Here is a 19,856-nt window from a genome sequence, read left to right on the forward strand (position 1 = left end):
AATCACTCTTTTGAGTCGGACTCCCAGTTTGTGAAATGCTGGTCTCCTCCATGAAATCTATATAGTATAGGGTAAAGGGGGGATAGCTCAGTGGTTTGAGCATTGGCCTACTAAACCCAGGATTGTGAGTTCAATCCTTGAGGGGGCCATTTAGGGATTTAGTTGGGGATTGGCCCTGATTTGAGCAGGGGTTGGACTAGATGACTTCCTGAGGTCCCTTCCAACCCTGATAGTCTATGATTCATACAGAAGACCAGATTTCATGGTCTGTGACACACTTTTTGCAGCTGTGAATTTGGTAGGACCCTACTTATAGTGGAACTATCTGATCCAACCCAAGTGTGGCTCCCTGGTAATCAGGGTTGGCTGAGCCTAGGCCCTCCTGCCCTTCAGGGCAAGCCACCCTGTTACTCTCCTATAGCTGTGCTAGATGCTGCCTAGAAAATACATACCCAGCAAATCCCTGCCCTGGAGGGGTTATAATATAAAGTCCTGATCCTGCAACTGGATCTGTATGGGGGCAGCCTGACATCTGCACAGAATCCCATTAAAGTCCATGGGGCACCACCTGCCTGCATGGGTTCACCCACACAGATCTAATAGCAGGATCAGGCCCTAAGCAATCCTAGGGGATCCTCTCAGGAAGGGCTGCTCTACCGAGGGACCATTATCACCTTGTTGTACCATGTGGACCTCAGCTGTCACACACTGGTTTGCGCATGCCAGAGGGCTAGTGCACTGGGTCGCTGTAACAGTAGGGAGCTCTCTGCATTGCAAACCTTACTCTGTCTGGAGGAACTCAGTCGCTTCTTAGGCTGCAAGGCAACAAGTCTGGAGGTCGGCTTCTCTGCAAACATTGTCTAATGTTGACTGACCAGAGACACAGGGTCCTTACCGCACGACGTTGTCCTCAGCAGAGAGCAGAGGTTCCTTGGGTTAGGGTGGCATTTCTTCACTGCTATTCCTTTGCAGCACTTACCAAGTACATATAAAACTGTGTCACCTGCAGCTCCTGGGTCAGAGTGCTCGTGGTGTGGGCCCCAAGCGCCAGGCCTTAGAGAACACTGCTCACCTCCCGCTAGGCTCCAGGCACTTGGTTCCCTTCCACTGCCCTTGAGGAGGCAGGAATTCATCTCAGAAATGACTGCTGCACTCAGCTAGGACCAATGCCGCCATCAGGGCAGCAGCCAGCAGGGACAACCCCTTGTTTAGTACAAGGGCCCAGCAGGGTCCGGGGGAGTCCCACAGACCCTCCCACACCACAATAGCATAGCTGCCAAGCCCTATGGAGGAATGCTTTCTAACCTGAGCAGCCCCCACTCCCCTCCCCCCCCAGGCTCCTCATCCCAAAGGAAGGCCCCTGGCTGGGAGGGCTGAGTTCCAGGCTCTGCTGCATTATCTACTGCCCATCGCCATGGTTGCTGTGCTGGCCAGGGCTCCCTGCTGTACCGGGGCCGCTCTCCCAGCCTAGCTGCAGTCTGCCCCAGCCCAGGCCTGGATTAATCTATCACTGGCCCTAAACCAAACCCCCTCGTATCTGCCCCCAGGGTTCTCAGTTGCCCCTCCCCTGTGTGGGCCCTCAATGCAGCTCCCTGGATTTGTAGAAGCTGTGGAGGGTGTCGCTGAGCGAGTCCTGCAGCCACAGCAGAGAAGACCCAAGCTGCTGGAAGTGGGTGAGGCCGAGCAGGCCCCCACGGGGAGCCCCAGTGCCAGAGCCAGTCCCATGGTAGCAGTGAGAAGGAGCAGTGCTGGCCACCCTGCTTCTCCCTCAGGTTTTTCCCACTGCACCTCCATCACAAGGGGAAGCAGGAGGCCAAATCTGAGGGAATATAGGCGACCAGCTGGAGACCACCAGTCCATAAGGAGTGGTGCCACTCAGAAGAGGCACATGGACAACAGCCAGGTATAATTAACCCTACCATTTCTGTGTAGGGGCCTTGGCTTGACCCTGCAATTGGTTCAGCAAAAGCAAAGCTGAAAAATCTCCTGCCATCAATAGTATAACGTGAGCCTTGACAGATAAACGGCCCAGAAAAACTTTGTTCCTATGTTATATTGTGTGCAACACCTGATTTCCCTGCTTTATATTGTTACACTGCCATATCCTTCAGCACTGCAATTATTGGCATTTACATTCTATTTCTTGAGGGGTTTCTACAAAGGACGCCTGCCAGCTTCCTCCCTTATATAGGACTGCTACAGGGTGTTTCCTGATTTTAATTGCTGTTGTAGCAAAGGCTGGGGATATAGAGAACATTCAGTTTTAGGGAATGAATTTACACATGGCACAACTCTGTTTTTTTCCAGCTGCACTTGCGAGGGGCCCCTAGAAGCTCACCACCTCCCAGTGTGACAAAGCGGGGATTTTTTGTAATATTTGTATGAAGCTTGTGTGTGCCTCCATTTCCCCTATGTGCCTCAGTGTTACCTAGGGAGTAGGAAGGATTGCTTGCTCCCTGCACAGGGTAAGAGATTAAGATATGTATGGCTGCTAGCTGTCTAGGACTTATCAATGGAGCTTTTGAGAAGTTGCAACTCCAATCACCGGGACTTGGATACCTCTCTGCAGGGAGCCAAACAGTGTTTGCCCCGCTGGAGAAAAAGAGCTGGGGAGGTGCCGGGGGTGGTTAAAGGTTGGCTACTGAGGTTCTGGGCACACACCTGAATTGGGACACACAGAGGTCAGGGGGACAGGGCTTGGGGTTCTGTGCTGACCAGCATGGACTCTGCTGTAATTTTCTTTTCTCCATGCTAACCAAGGGCTTCCAATGCTGTGTTCCAGTCGACTAATAAACTCTCCTGTTGTACAGCATTGGCAGAATGGCACAGCAGATGCTGACGGCGGAGATGCGCTGCTCCCTAAGACTGTACAAGTCTCCCTCCAGGGTCGTCTCAGTGGGACTCACAGAACACAGCTCGTCGTGTGAAGCTCCAGCCGAAGGAGGAGGTGAAGCCATGTGACTTCCCCTGTGTGACGTTATTGACATAAACTGGGACCATATAGATCATCGTTGCAACCAAGGTCCGGTAGTGGCACCCAAATCTTGTATAAAGGGGGTCAAATGGGGTGTCTAGGACAAGGTTATGGTTTACTGGTTATGATTATGCTGTCTATATGTATGTATCAGTTTTGTAGTCGAAGTTATGAATATTGGCTCTATACTGTCTGTATGGCAAACTTATGCTATGCTTCTGGGTGACATCCCAGACAAGCTGAGATTAGCTCTGCCTAGCCTGCTTGATGGCCCATTAAGGCCCATCAGCTATACAATGGACCCATTGAGAGAAGGCAGATACGCCTTGTACCTCAGCAAAGTATGCAGGGACTGGCCCATGTGACTCCAGACTCCATTTTGCTGTAATTTTCCACAGTAAGAACAAAGAGGTGTTCTTACACCTGGAAAAGACTATATAAGGCTGATGCCTGATCTCCATCTGGTCTTCAATCCTGCTTCTTACCTCTGGAGGGACTTTGCTACAAACTGAAGCTCTGAACAAAGGACTGAATGACCCATCCCAGCTGGGGATGTATTCCAGAGACTTGATTTGAACCTGCAGTTTATTCCATCGCTGCTGCAAGCCTGAACCAAGAACTGTGCCATTACTGTATGTAATTGATTCCATTTAACCAATTCTAATTCTCATCTCTATCTTTTCCCTTTTATGAATAAACCTTTAGATTTTAGATTCTAAAGGATTGGCAGTAGCGTGATTTGTGGGTAAGGTCTGACTTGTATATTGACCTGGGTCTGGGGCTTGGTCCTTTGGGATCAGGAGAACCTTTTTCTTTTACTGGGGTATTGGTTTTTATAACCATTTGTCCCCATAACGTGTGGCACTGGTGGTAATACTGGGAAACTGGAGCGTCTAAGGAGATTGCTTGTGAGACTTGCGGTTAGCCAGTGGGGTGAGACCGAAGTCTTAGTCTGGCTGGTTTGGTTTGCCTTAGAGGTGGAAAAACCCCGGCCTTGGGCTGTAACTGCCCTATTTTAGCAATTTGTCCTGAGTTGGCACTCTCAGTTGGGTTCCGCCAGAACCGCATTGTCACACCCTGGAGGAAGAGTGAGAGCCCTGGGGAGTCTGGCACACTGAAAGGGTTCCTCCCAGAGGCTGTTCCAAAGCTGGGGCCACAGCACCAATCCTGTGGATCCATGACACCCAGCTACTGGGCCGATTCTCCACTAGCCTGCCCCGGTGCAGCCAGTGCCAACGAGTTAGGAGAGCAGTGTCTGACACCCACTTGGCACAGGTGTTAATGACAACACAAGCTGCAGGGCTGTGGGGAATGAGGCCCACTGGATCACTTTGCATGCGAGCAGAGATACTGGGAAATTACCCATGATGGGCATAAGCGCCAGAGGTTCAGGTTTGTATCTATGCTCAGGAGGATCAAGATGGGCTGGACAGCTTGTGAGCACAGACTGTCAATCTAAACTCCGACTGTGGGCCCCTCACTATGTTATCTGAGCACCTTGCAGGCAGGAATGGATCAGGGCCGGCTCTAGCGTTTTTGCCGCCCCAAGCACACACACACAAAATAAATAAATAAATCCACGATCGGCGGCAATTTGGCAGCAGGTCCTTCGCTCCCAGAGGGAGTGACGGCCCCGCCGCTGAATTGCTGCCGAACGGCAGGACATGCCGCCCTCTTCACTGGCCGCCCCAGGCACCTGCTTGCTACGCTGGTGCCTGGAGCCGACCCTGGAATGGATGGATTCAGCCACCAACACTCCTATCCAGCTTGGTGAGTGACACAGCGAGTTCCCAGGCAGGGAGCCAAGGCACAGCGAAATGAATCGCCTTGCCCAAGGCCACGCAGTAAGCCTGTAGCAGAGCCAGAAGCTGAACACAGATCTCCTGAGTCCCAGCTCAGTGCTTTACCCACAAGCCCCTCCTTCTTACCCACGAGGGACGATTTCTAGCACTTCCCTGACGACACTGGAAATGCCTCTTGTGTGGTATCTCAGCACCTCTGCACTACGCTGGGCATGGGGCTGGGTGATAGGTATTGCCTCTGAACCCATTCACACATCCTTTACAATGACACGACCCAACATTCCCAGGGGGAATACACAGGGGGCTGTCAATTCTGGTAGTGCTTTGTAGCAGTATACACATGCACTGCAAACAAAAGTACATGCCCTTGTAATAATCTAATGATACACATCATTAATTGTAATACTATACGAGCATACCCGCTCCATGCTCTTAGCTTCCTTTTCACTCACATCACATGGGGTGGAATCCACATTAAAAAGTCACATGAGGCGTTTCCGTTGCCTCTTAAATCATCTGCTATTCAAGATGGAGACAACTAACATGGCAGGATCCCAAATGGGTCCGATGTATGGAGCAGAGCAACAGTTGCAAGGGCTCTGAATGCCCTCAAGGCCTCTACCACGATTTTAGCAAGGAGGGAAATTTGCCACGAGAGCAAAAAATGACTCTGCTGAAACTCCAGCCTGAAGAAACGGGCTGCTTGCCAACAGAGCCCCATGGGAAGGAGTCAGCCTTTGAGCAGGCCTGTGCTAATTAGGCCTTCCAAGAACATCAGAAAAATACATCTCACTTTTTGAACTACAATATTTTAAATTCTTTCAGCAGCTCAAGACTCAGTTTTCTCTTCTTAATGCCAGTATTTTGTGCCTACTTACACATGTGGCATTGGGTCTCTCTCATTCATAGAGATTTGAATACACCTGCCTCGATTAGTGGCACAGAATGCAGCTGATAGAACTGGGGCTTAGAATGCCATTCTTGACGGAATGAATTTAAAAAAAAATGGAACCTTGATAAACCTGTGGGAAACACATTGGGACTCCCTTAATAGTGGAAGAACAGGAGAAATTTTGGGCACTGGCACAAAAATTGCCATCTTCACAGCACACCGTCCTTTTTCCTTTCATGGATTTTACTGGCATTTAAAAAGCTTCAACTGATACATACTGACTACCAGTGAAAATGAGGTAGGATCAGAAGAGGCTAAAATAGGGAAGGAACAAGTGAAAAATTACTTAGACAAGTTAGATGTCTTCAAGTCACCAGGACCTGATGAAATGCATCCTAGAATATTCAAGGAGCTGACTGAGGAGATATCTGAGCCACTAGCTATTATCTTCTAAAAATCATGGAAGACGTTGAGATTCCAGAGGACTGGAAAAGGACAAATATAGTGTCAACCTATAAAAAGAGAAATAAGGACAATGCAGGGAATTGCAGACCAGTCAGCTTAACTTCAATACCCAGAAAGATAATAGAGCAAATAATTAAGCAATCAATTTGCAAACATCTAGAAGTTAATAAGGTGATAAGTAACAATCAACATGGATTTGTCAAGAACAAATCATGTCAAACCAACCTGATAGCTTTCTTTGACAGGGTAACAAGCCTTGTGGATAGGAGGGAAGGGGTATATCTTGACTTTAGTAAAGCTTTTGATGCTGTCTTGCATGATCTTCTCATAAACAAACTAAGGAAATGCAACCTAGATGGAGCTACTATAAGGTGGGTGCAAAACTGGTTGGAAAACCATTCTCAGAGAGTAGTTATCAGTGCTTCACAGTCATGCTGGAAGGACATAACACAGGGGTGGCCAACCTGTGGCTCCGGAGCCGCATGTGGCTCTTCAGAGCTTAATATGCTGCTCCTTATCTAGGTGCTGATTCCAGGGCTGGAGCTACAGATGCTAACTTTCCAATGTGCTGTGGGGCGCTCACTGCTCAACCCCCTGCTCTGCCCCAAGCCCTGCCCCCACTCCACCCCTTCCCCCAAGGCCCCTGCCCTGTCCCCTGAGCCTGCCATGCCCTTGTTCCTCCCCCCTCCCCCCTCCCCCCATAGCCTCCTGCGCATGTGAAACAGCTGATTGCGGGGGGGAGGGGGAGTAGGCGCTGATTGTTGGGGGCTGCCAGCAGGCAGGAGGCACTGGGAGCAGGGTGGGAAGCTTATGGGGGGGCTGCTGATGTATTACTGTGGCTCTTTGGCAATGTACAATGGTAAATTCTGGCTCCTTCTCAGGCATTGGCCACCTCTGACATAACGAGTGGAGTCCCGCAGGGATCAGTTCTGGGTCCAATTCCATATCTTCATCAATGATTTAGATAATGTCATAGGGAGTACGCTTAAAAAGTTTGCAGATGATACCAAGCTGGGAGGGGTTGCAAGTGCTTTGGAGGATAGGATTAAAATTCAAAATGATCTGGACAAACTGGAGAAATGGTCTGAAGTAAATAGGATGAAATTCCATAAGGACAAATGCAAAGTACTCCATTTAGGAAGGAACAATCAGTTGCACACATAGAAAATGGGAAATGACTGCCTACGAAGGAGTACTGCGGAAAGGGATCTGGGGATCATAGTGGATCACAAGCTAAATATGAGTCAACAGTGTAACGCTGTTGCAAAAAAAAGTGATCATCATTCTGGGATGCATTAGCAGGAGTATTGTAAGCAAGACACAAGAAGTAATTCTTCCACTCTACTCCGTGCTGATTAGGCTTCAACTGGAGTATTGTGTCCAGTTCTGGGTGCCACATTTCAGGAAGGATGTGGACAAATTGGAGAAAGTCCAGAGAAGAGCAACAAAAATTATGAAAGGTCTAGAAAACATGGCCTATGGGGGAAGATTGAACAAACTGTGTTTGTTTAGTCTGGAAAAAAGAAGACTGGGGGGGGACAGGACATGATAATAATTTTCAAGTACTTAAAAGTTTGTTACAAGGAAGAGGGAGAAAAAAATTGTTTTTCTTAACCTCTGAGGATAGGACAAGAAGCAATGGGCTTAAATTGCAGCAAGGGAGGTTTAGGTTGGATATTAGGAAAGAACTTCCTGTCCGGATGGTTAAGCATTGGAATAAATTGCCTACGGAGGTTGTGGAATCTTCATCATTGGAGATTTTTAAGAGCAGGTTAGACAAACACCTGTCAGGGATGGTCTAGGTAATATTTAGTCTTGCCATGAGTGCAGGGGACTGGACTAGGTGTCCTTTCAAGGTCCCTTCCAGTCCTATGATTCTATAAATCAGAGAGAAATAAATGAGAGAGACATAATGCAGAAACCCCTGACTTAAAATATAGTCAGTGGAATAGTGCAAAGACACAAAAATATTGGAAACAATAAATAATGAATAAACCATTGACACAGAATGAAAATCCTCAACTGGCCACATAGACAGTTCTCTAGATCCTAGAGACAATTCTACTTCTAACAGACGAACATTTCTACATAGTTTTTCGTCGCAATATTCTGTAGGCCCAGGCAGTTAAGATCAGAAAGGCCCAGCCAGGAGAGAAATGGGTTTCAGAGATCTCACATTTTGTTACTGGTTTAGGAACTGAAGAATAATTACCAGACTTAAAATAAAAGGGGTGTGTGGGGTATGTGACAGACCCAGACCAGTGGGGTACAGGAGTCTGGTAGAGGGCAAATATACTGGTCACTGGATGAGTAGTTTTCTGTTCCCTGAGTGACCAGAGCAGGGGCTGCACTAGAGTAATCAGGAACCTGCTAGAACCAGTTAAGGCAGGCAGGCTAATTAGGACACCTGGAGCCAATTAAGAAGAAGCTGCTAGAATCAATTAAGGCAGGCTAATCAGGGCACCTGGGTTTTAAAAGGAACTCACTTCAGTTTGTGGTGTGAGTGTGAGGAGCTGGGAGCAAGAAGGGCAAGGAGCTGAGAGGATGTGCTGCTGGAGGACTGAGAAGCACAAGCACAAGCATTATCAGACACCAGGAGGAAGGTCCTGTGGTGAGAATAAGGAAGGTGTTTGGAGGAGGCCATGGGGAAGTAGCCCAGGGAGTTGTAGCTATCATGCAGCTGTTACAGGAGGCACTATAGACAACTGCAGTCCACAGGACCCTGGGCTGGAACCCGGAGTAGAGGGCAGGCCCGGGTTCCCCCAAAACTTCCCAATTGACCTGGACTGTGGGTTCTTCCAGAGGGGAAGGTCTCTGGGCTGTTCCCCAACGCACATGGTGAATCTCTGAGGCAGGAAAATCCACCATTAAGCGCAGGACCCACCAAGATAGAGGAGGAACTTTGTCACAACGGTTTCATAGAAGGGGGAGGGAGGGGACAGGTATGAAATAAAAGCGAAGAAGGCATTAACTGTCTGTTTGCTCCACCCATTTCCTTCTCCTTCTCCCTCTCTCACAGTCTCCACATCTTCCCCTCTGATCTTCTTCTCCCCTGCCCTGTCCCCTTCCCTCTAGCTGATCCCCTTTGAACTAACCACCCTGACCCCAAAACGATTGTGGAACTAACATGCAGCTTGCTGCCATCCCATTGTTTGCTCTGCTTCTGCATTCTACCTCTTCCCCAACCCTGTGTCTAACTTGTCTGTTTAGGCCAATAGTTCTCAACCAGGGGTCCAGGGCCCCCTGAGGGGCTGCGAGCAGGTTTCAGGGTGGCTGCCAAGCAGGGCCAGCATTAGACTCACTGGGGCCCAGGGAAGAAAGTTGAAGTCGCACCTCATGGGGCTGAAGCCCAGGTCCCTGAGTCCTGCCACTCGGGCTGAAGTCGAAGCCTGAGCAACTTAGTTTCATGGGGGCCCCTGTGGTGTGGGGCCCCGGGTAACTGCCCTGCTTTGCTACCCTCTGTGTGGTCATTTGTCACTGCTGGTACCTATCGGGCCGAGCTCTTGGAGAGAAGGCAATGCACAAGTGCTGGCCCATAGGTAGACTGGCTTGCTGGGGACCTCCCAGTGTGTGGCAGGGGGCTGTGTAGCCTTAAACCCCTGGTCCGAAGGGAGTGGGACAAAGGTCCCTGGCCAGAGACAGGTGAGGGCTGGAGTCCAGTGACCTGATCAGGTGCTCCTGGAGTGGGCTACGGAGGGCGGTACAGGTGCAGTTACCCTGAAACGGTGACAACTGCAATCTATTTTCTTCATCGCCCACCAGTGCATGAGTCGGGGAAGTTTGAGGGATGATGAACAAGCCGTTTGGGAGCAAGAGGGATGGAAGGAAACGTCAGACAAGTCAAAGAGCCCGATTCTCCCCCATGTCATGGTCTTCCCGCCCCCCACCCAGCCAAATGAGTGCGACAGTGTGAGAGAGAAACTCTGCCATTCCAACCTGCCAGCATTTTCTAACCAAACATGGTGCATCGGTTATCCTGGGATTTGCTAAGACAACAGCAGGAAGAGGATGGTGGGTGCACTGGAGGGCTTTGGCATCCTATGTTAGCAACGGCCAATCCTCAAGCTGAGCACTGTGTTTTCCCAGAGGGAATTGGGTCTAGCCTGGGGCTGCTTTTGACACATGCTGCAGAAAGCAGCTCCCTTTCAGACCTTGCTGCCAAACTTAGCTGCCTCACCACACCCTGCAGCCCTCTAGGAGTTAAGTCTAAGCAGGACCCTATTAGCCCCCTAATCCTGACCAGCTCAGCACTGCTGCCTCTGCAATCCGTTCACTAGCCTTTGCCCCTCTGAGCAACCAGCTTGTCTGGGCGTATGGCTACCGGTATCGCCGAAGTAGCTTGCAGACGGTGGCATGTTCCAATCAGTCTGGGTCTTTGACCTTTATGGATTGGTCTGTTAAGATGATGGGCCTGATTCTCCTCTCTCTTATGCCATTTTCACACTACCGTGATTCCATTGCCTCCACAGAATTTCTCCTGATTCACTCCCATGTACACAAGTGGAGAATCGAGACCCCTTAGGACAGGGGTGGGCAAACTATGGCCCGCAGGCTGGATCTGGCCCGTCAGGGCTTTGGATCCAGCCCACGGGATTGCCAGCCCCATGGCTAAGGCAGGCTCCCCTTGGCGAGGAGGGCAGAGGCCTCCGTGCACTGCCCTCACCTCCAGGCAGCACCCCCCGCAGCTCCCATTGGCCAGGAACAGAGAACTGCAGTCAATGGGAGCTTCGGGGGAGGTACCCACAGGCGAGGGCAGCGCATGGAGCCCTCTGCCCCCCTCTCTCCAGGGACATGGTGCCTGCCGCTTCCAGGAGCGGCGCGGGGCCAGGGAGCCTGCCGTAGCCCCGCTGCATGCCGCTGCCACTCCGGAGCCACTCAAGGTAAGTGGCGCCAGGCCAGAACCCACACCCCTAACCCCTCCTTCACCCTGCACCCCAACCCCCTGCCCTGAGCCCCCTCCTGTGGCCCGCACCCCTTCTGCACCCCAACCCCCTGCCCTGAGTCCCCCTCCTGCACCCCAACCCCCTGCCCCAGCCCTACATTCATGGCCATGCATGCAATTTCCCCACCCAGATGTGGCCCTCGGGCCAAAAAGTTTGCCCACCCCTGCCTTAGGACAACGGCCAGCTTCACAGAAGACTGCTGAGAAAATCATTGCTCAGAGAGTGGGGTGGGGTCTGTTTGGAACCAAACCAGTGTATACAGTCCACACCTTCTTCCCCTTACACTGATTCTGTAACATAAGAGTTTTTATTCTGTTCCTCAATGAACTCTTCTCAACAATCATTTCTTCCCTCACAGAGATAAGCATTAGGCACCACCTTGTGGCTATGTTTGTTAAATGCACCATTTTTGCATGTTCCTATCTTAAGCCACTCTCCCTGTGGTATTTGTCTGGACCCGTCTTACAAGGTTAACAGCAAACTTGCTGTAATGGATTTCTAACCCCATTGCAGTGACAGGGTGTCAGCCTCCTTTAATTTCTAGTGGTTTCATTCTAGTTGGCGCACTAGTTTAGCATTAAGGTTGCCTAGGCAATTCCATTGTAACCGCTCCTTTTCAACACCTCAGAACTTCCTGAAGCTTTGCTTTTGCGGGATGAAATTTTCCATACTTGGTCTCTGCCAGAAAGTTTTGGCTTATTCTTGTTGTAAATTTTGAGCAGACATCATTCTACTGGTTTTGCGACTGAAGGGAAAGATCCATTTTTTTCCTGAGTTCAAATTAATCTTATCACCTGTTTTTGAACAGCTTGAACAACAAAGCAATGGAGATAGAGTTGAAATTTGACAGTGAAATAGCGTTTGTTGTGGAGCAGTGGTTTGGGTGAAAATCAGCTGTGATTTGACTGAGTTATGAAGATTTGGGAATTGCAGTTTGCAGATGATACCAAGCTGGGAGGGGTTGCAAGTGCTTTGGAGGATTGGATTAAAATTCAAAATGATCTGGACAAACTGGAGAAATGGTCTGAAGTAAATAGGATGAAATAAGGACAAATGCAAAGTACTCAACTTAGGAAGGAACAATCAGTTGCACACATACAAAGTGGGAAATGACTGCCTAGGAAGGAGTACTGTGGAAAGGGATCTGGGGGTTATAGTGGATCACAAACTAAATATGAGTCAACAGTGTAACGCTGTTGCAAAAAAAGCAAACATCATTCTGGGATGTATTAGCAGGAGTGTTGTAAGCAAGACACGAGAAGTAATTCTTCCACTCTACTCCGCGCTGATTAGACCTCAACTGGAGTATTGTGTCCAGTTCTGGGCGCCACATTTCAGGAAGGCTGTGGACAAATTGGAAAAAGTCCAGAGAATAGCAACAAAAATGATGAAAGGTCTAGAAAACATGACCTATGAGGGAAGATTGAACAAATTGGGTTTGTTTAGTCTAGAGAAGAGAAGACTGAGGGGGACATAACAGTTTTCAAGTACATAAAACATTGTTACAAAGAGGAGGGAGAAAAATTGTTCTTCTTAACCTCTGAGGATAGGACAAGAAGCAATGGGCTTAAATTGCAGCAAGGCGGTGTAGGTTAGACATTAGAAAAAAACTTCCTAACTATCAGAGTAGTTAAGCACTGGAATAAATTGCCTAGGGACATTGTGGAATCTCCATCATTAGAGATTTTTAAGAGCAGGTTAGACAAACACCTGGCGGGGTGATCTAGATCAGTGGTTCTCAACCAGGGGTCTGGGCCCCCTGGGGACCTGCGAGCAGGTTTCGGGGGGCCACTAAGTAGAGTCAGTGTTAGACTCCTTGGGGTCCAGGGTAAAATGCCGAATCCCCACTCCATGGGACTGAAGCCTGGGCCCTAAGTCCCACCACCCAGGGCTGAAGTCAAAGCCTGAGTAATGTAGCTTCGTGGGGGTTGCTGTGGCATGTGGCCCTGAGCAACTGCCCTACTTGTATCTCCTAATGTAGGCCCTGGCTTTATATGCAGAAAACCAGTTATTGTGGCATAGGTGGGCTGTGGAGTTTTTATAGCATGTTGGGAGGGCGGGGGCTCAGAAAGAAAAAGGTTGAGAACCCCTGGTCTAGATAATATGTAGTCTTGCCATGAGTGCAGGGGACTGGACTAGAAGCCCTCTCAAGGTCCCTTCCAGTCCTATGATTCTATGTGCAGTATCTGGTGCGTGATTTTTAAAGCAACTTGTTTTAAGCACGGGGAGGCTGAGCAGCACATGCCTGGCTAACAGCTGCGAAGCTGCCTCAGCCACAGCATGGTTGTTAAAGTGTGAATTGAACAAAGCCTTCAAAGGTGCATAGTAGACCTTCTGATGCTGACAGCACATTGTGTGTGGGGGAGGGCACAGTGAACGTGTCTAGCCAAACAGTGATAGATCATGGGTTTGTTTTGCCTTTCAAACAAGGCTACAAAAACTACATTAAGAAAACATTCAGGTTGCACAGATACGTGCTCAAAAGTGGTGTATAAGCAACCTTACCTTGCACCCTGGTATCAGTACACAGCACTATAGACTTTAATGACAGTCACACACTGTATCTCAAATATTCTGCTCCATCACACAGTGGAGATCAAAGGAGCTTTGCCAGTTTACCCCAGCTGAGGATCTAGCCCCTAGGTCCTAATCAATATTGCCAATTCAGCAAGAGGTCCTGACAAAATTGCATTTGAATGCAGGAATATTTCTATTCTCACACTCTCGCAAAGACTCTCTAGATAATAGAAAGCACGGTAACAAACATCGACATTTTGAGAAAGCTGACTGAAGTGGGAGAAAAATGCTACAGATATCACTGTGACTCGCTAGCTGAATTGCAGTTTGACCACTTTCCCAACCCTTTCATATTTGCTTTCAGGGAACAGTTAAGTGCCTGAGATATACAGCACAAACACTTGGGAAAAACTTCTTTTGAGCTCAGACACTGGACTATTTGCTAGCAGAAAATTCCGAAGTGTATATTCAACTGTAATATTTGAAATTCACAATAATCTGATAAGTGAAACAATCCCAAATGACTCATGTAACTAATACAACATGAAGTATGAAGATCATGGCCCTCACTCTTATTTACACTAAGGCCTCTTTACCCTGCGTTGGCAAAGTAAAAGGCCCTTGAGGTGGGCATAAATTATTTATAACCTCTCTAAGGCCACTTTACTCTGCTAAAGGGAGGCAAGAGACAGCGTCAATGAGAATCAGGACTCATATATTTACAGCGAACTGCTCACAGGCCATTTGTATATGGGAAAAATGTGCAGATAAAGAATTCACAATGTCAAACAACAAATCCCACCAGGAATGTTGTGATCGGTTCACAAATGTGTAACTTCTCGAAGTGAATTCCTGCATGCGAAGAAGCCATTCCACTCTGTGACAAGCTACATTTGTGGAAGCTGAGCAGCATGCGTGTGTGAGGAGAGAAAACAGAGCACTCTTCAAAGAGCAAACGTGCCCGCTAAAGTTACCTATTTCAGACTTTCCAACTCTGTTTGCAGCCAGGTGGGCTCTGGTCTCTCATCGTCCTTGGTGATCATCTGGTCTGGTTATACAGACTCTCTGCTCTGGTTTTCCTTATCCAAATGTTGCCCAATATCCTGGCTTTCCTGGCAAGCTGACTTGATGGCTAGCAATGGCTTGTTCCCATCTAAGGGAGAGAATTATGAGAATTTGGGGTTCCGATTGGCGGTCAGGAATGGTTACTGATATGCGATCTGTGGGTAGGCATGAGAGTCTTGTCTAGAAGGGTTGTTAAATGATAGCTATACTTACGTATAACACCACCAATGTGGGGTGTACCCAGTGCATGGCTCCCAGGGGACATTATAAAATCCTGCTCCACATAGTTCTCCAAAGTTCAATGACGGGTATTGTTATATGAGCCCAGTCACAGACCAGGGCCCCATTGTGCCAGGGGCTGTTCAAACACACAAGGAGATGATTGTTCAAAACCATGATGAGGCTGGTCAGGCTCAGTGGTTAGAACATGACAGTCAGGCCTAGTGGTCAGAGCCAGACTCAGGCATCCAGAGAGGGGTTGGAGGAAGACTGAAGCAGGATTAGGGACAGAGCCGGTGCAGGCTAAGGCTTAGAGAGTCTGCTGCCACAATCAATCCTGGACGGACATGGAACAGACTCAGCAGCTGTTTCCCCTGTGAAGCTTACATACCTGCCCTGAGAGTCACCAGGCCAGTTCAGTTGTGGATTGGCTGGGGCCTAGCACAGGAGTGACTCATCACCTTGCAATGAGAACACTGGAGCCTGCCCTCATGACAGATTCCTTCAGATGCCATTTGTGGGTGCCAGCACTGAATAGCTCTGTGAGGAACGTCCTAATTCAGTCACCTCTTTATCAACTCATCTTCTGGAACTGCGAAGAGAACCTTGCCCTGAACCAGCTGGGCTTTATCATCACCCTGACCTGACATCTGGGGTTACAAGCTGAAGAGGTTTCCTCCTTAGTCTGTGACCTATCACACTTGTGCTATGGTGTATTTTGTGTAATGAGCATAGGGGTTGGGCCATGACTCAGCCCTGAACTGCACTCGCCTGAGGGTGAACATGGACCTCTAGGGAACTCCATGTTTGGATGGTGGAGTTCTCCTCAGTGAATTACTCTTGGCTCTGTTTTGGAAGGATTTCAGAGTGCAGGTGGGGGAAGTGGATGGAGGAAGCACTCCTCCTTCCTTTCCCTGACTTCTGACGTTAGGGATTTACACCCTGTCTTTGGGGAGAAGCAGAGAAGTGTGGCATGGGGCTATAGAGAGCTGTGAGCACAGTCAGTTCTGTAGCACCCTGAAATCACCTCCTGGGGCACAAGGTGCACCCTTTAAGTGTTGCCTCCTCTGTCTCCTTTTGTGAGGCTGGCCAGCAAAGTGTTATCGCCTCCCAAGATCAGCTCGTTATCAGTCTGGCATGACGCTGTCAGTAGTTCACTTCAAAGGTGCATTGGTGCAGCACTGGGCCACGTCCCCTTCTAGCAGAGGGTCCACACAAGAGGCTAACAGAGCAAAGCAGCTACCAGATAACACAGTTACTCCATTAGCTCAAGCCCTGGGTTCATTCCCTGCTAGAGCCAGAACACTGTACTTGTGTGCATTTCTGAGAGGCCACACATCGCCTCTCTGGAAGGATTACTTTGCTTTAGAACCATTTTAGGTTCCTCGTTTGCTACAGAAAAGGACCCAGTAACAGTTCACAGAGAATGTCTTAAAGGGACTTACTGTAGCACACTATAGGCTGTCGTATAAAGGGCGCTTATGAACTCCCTGGACCATATAGGTTCTACATGAAACCATGAATGAGATTTCTGGGGAAATTTTCCCAAGAGCCAGCAGTTAAAATTTGCCAGTTTATTAAAACCAACAAGCAAGAGCACGAGAACAAAGGCGGAGAAAAGGAGGGCAGCTGTCAGGACAGGGACAGGACGCAGACAAGGAGCAGGTAGCTCTAAGAGCTGTTTCCCCTCTCCTAGCTGTACCCCAATCATGCTGGGCCAGGCTTTTATACCACTGGGCCATGTCCCCTTTCTCCCATCAGCCATTGCTTCATTCACACACACGTGGGGAAAAACATGTTAACGTGCCCCTTAGGCAGATATAATTTTCAGAGCCCTGTTTGTGACTAGTTCAGGACCAGTGCTAGCCCACAGGAAAATGGTAAATATAGGCAGAGGGCTGGCTGTGGGTGAATGTGTACCGAAAAGAAGACAATTCGCTTATGAGGCACTTTTCACAAATGGAGTTGAAAGGAGGGGATCCTTCTCCCCATTGTACAGATGGAGAAACTGAGGCTCACCTTTGTTCGAGGTCAGTGGAAGAGCCTGGACTAGCGCCATGTTTGCTGAGGGCTTGTCAACATGGTCTGTTAGCACACAGCAAGGCAGGCTGGGATCATATAGCACACTAGGTGGCTGCACAACAACTGGATGTGGACTGGTACTGCACACTGAATGGTCCGTAGTGCATTTTGATGTATGGCTGTTTGATTGGGAGGCAGCTGGGAATGAGTGCAAGTGACGTTCTGCCTGGTCCCCACAGCTGCTGGGCTCTGAGGAGAGCAGGCAGTAGAGGAGTAAGGCAGGGCCAGGAACTGGGCAGAGGTGGGGAGAGTGCCTGAGACACGACCTGTGGAAAGTAAGGTGAGGCAGGGGGACAAGGCTGTTTGTGGGGAGCTGGGGAGGGACACCGTGATAGTACCCATGGGGGAGAGTGCTGGGCTGAGCACACGTGGAGATGCATGGGGGACTGGCAGAGAGGAGGCTGGGCAGAGCGCCTCTGCAGGCATGTGGGGGGACTAAGCAGAGTACCTGAGGTGGTGTGTATGTGTGTGGGGGGAGGCTAGCAGATGAGGGGCTGGACAGAGGGCCCAAAGGTGTGCATAGGGGGCTGAGCAGAAGGCCCCAGATAGGAGCCAGGCCAACGCTGAACCTGGAACCCCACCCAGTGTCAGGCTAGTGGGGCAGAGGGGGTTATCCGGAGGGTGATGGATCATCCTGGCACCAGCACTGGAGATTAGGGGATAGGGCATCAAGGAGAGGTGAGGGCTGGGGGACCAACTGACCAAGAGAGTAGATGCGCACCCCAAAGCACCCATTTGCTGCTGGATTTCCCAGGTGGTGCTGGGGGCCACATGGGAGGTGGGATAAAATGGGAAACCCATTCTGAGCAGAACTCAGTTATAGGAAGGAGCTGTGTGGGGTGTTTATTATAAACCAGTGAGACTTGTGGACCCATTAAATGGAATATGGAAGGGCTCATTAGCCTGTCACATGTTCTGGGGGATCTTCCCCCCATTCATGCTCGGGGAGTCTATTTCCCCAGGGGGAGGGGAAGAGCTAATCCTTCCCATCCTTCCCCTCTCACACCAGCCAGAGCCTGGAGAGTGGTGAGCTCAGCCCTCCAGCCCCTGAGGACCCCAATGCCAGTGCTGGTGCTCTGCTGCTGGGAAAATCCGGTGCTGCAGTGGCTGGGAGCCCTGCCTGGCTCTGGGCTCATGGGAAGCCAGCACAGGGAGATGAGGAGAGAAGTGGGGATTGACCAATGGGGATATTAGACCATGGGCCAAAGTGCAGGGGGGAAAAGGGGCAAGGGAAGGTTTTACCTTCAATCTGGGGCTGCAGCCAGATCGGCACCTCCCATCAGCCAGCTAGACGTTCCTGTGGGATTCCTAAGGCAATGATAGACTGAAGCAAACCCCATGGCACCTCGTAAGACAGTCCCTCCCTCAAAAAGCTTACAATCTAAACGGTACCACGGACAGCACTTGAGAAGACAGTGTGATTAGGAAATTGCTCACACCACCAAGATATGGATCTGCTATGGCAAATTCTCAACCCTGAGCAATGCCACTGATTTGATGAAAAGGTTCTACCCCCAGGTTCAAAGCTGGATGCCTAAAGTTTGGAACCTAAAGTCTCTATTTATCTTCTCAAATAGGGAGACAGCAGCTCCCATTGGCCTCTGAGCAAGATAAGGATGCTCAACACCCTAGAAAAATCAGGCCACTTATTTAGGTGCTTTCCTTAAGGGCCAAGATGTCCAATCCTGGGTACCTCAATGAACAATGCCTGTACTTTCGGATTGCCATGCAGTGTAGTCTTCTCACCTCCAGGCTTACTGAGCTAGGGCTCTTTGGCAAGGGAAGAGGAAAGTATGGTAAGTCACAAGAGAAACTCTACAACTGGTAGAGCTTTTACCCAAGGAATAAGCTAAACCGAGCACATTTGTTCCATTTAAGGCATATGCCTTCAATTCATGACATTGATTATGAAGTCAGAACTGGTCAAAGAAACTGGTGAGAATCCATTCCCCTCCCTTCCCCCCTCACCCGCCCCCCGCTCTCCTGCTGACTGTTTAATGTGGTTCCAACACCTTTAGTACAACAGTATTTTCAAAGAACCTCTCATTTCCCACTGTGCGCGTTCTACCAAAGCGGGAGGGGGGACCTTTAAAAAGGATGCTGATAGTATCCTTTTAAACTAAAAGCCTAAAGCAAACAATCCACCAAAGAGAGAGGTAAAATTATTAAAAAGTTACTTGCATGCATATTTCACTGTACCATACCTGTAGTTCTGACACTCCCCAGAGAACAAGTTCTGATTGAAAAAGATCAATTGATCAGAACTGTTACTAGGGGCTAGTATTACAGCACTTGTGAACATGAATCTCTTTTTAAAAGGGAAAGAAGGTTTCTCCTTTCATTGAAGACGATCCAATATCACCGCAGCAGCTTTATCAAATAGAATTCCATAAGCTGTTCCTAAGCTGTAAGAAGTCTACAAGGTGCAGAGTTGCTGGCACAGAATGGCTGCGACGTCACAGGTGAAGCATTTCGGCAATGGGACCTTTGCGTGCCTCAGGTTTGTGAAGTACTCTGATCTTTCTGGATGAAGAGTGTCAATTGTGCAGTTATTTGATTCACCTACAGTATTTGAATCAAGTTTTATTTTTCATTTGCAACTAGTACAAAACTATTCTAACACGCTGTGTTATGTTTAATTGAAGTTTAAACATTTTAAGGAATAAATTATGTAGTACAGTAAATAACATTCACCTATTTTGGCCATAGCATAAACATGAGAAATCAGAACAAACAGATAGCATTACCCGAACAAGGCAAGTTTCAGCTCTCAAACCAAACACTGAGAAATAACTTTTTAAAATCTAAATAGAAGTTATTAAAATTGGTGATTTAAAGTGTTTTTACTACTCATTTTCATCATGATTTAAGCCATTTTGATGTAGCAAATCTGCCCT

This window comes from Malaclemys terrapin, chromosome 9, assembly GCF_027887155.1.
Source record: "Malaclemys terrapin pileata isolate rMalTer1 chromosome 9, rMalTer1.hap1, whole genome shotgun sequence".
Classification (NCBI taxonomy): domain Eukaryota; kingdom Metazoa; phylum Chordata; order Testudines; family Emydidae; genus Malaclemys; species Malaclemys terrapin.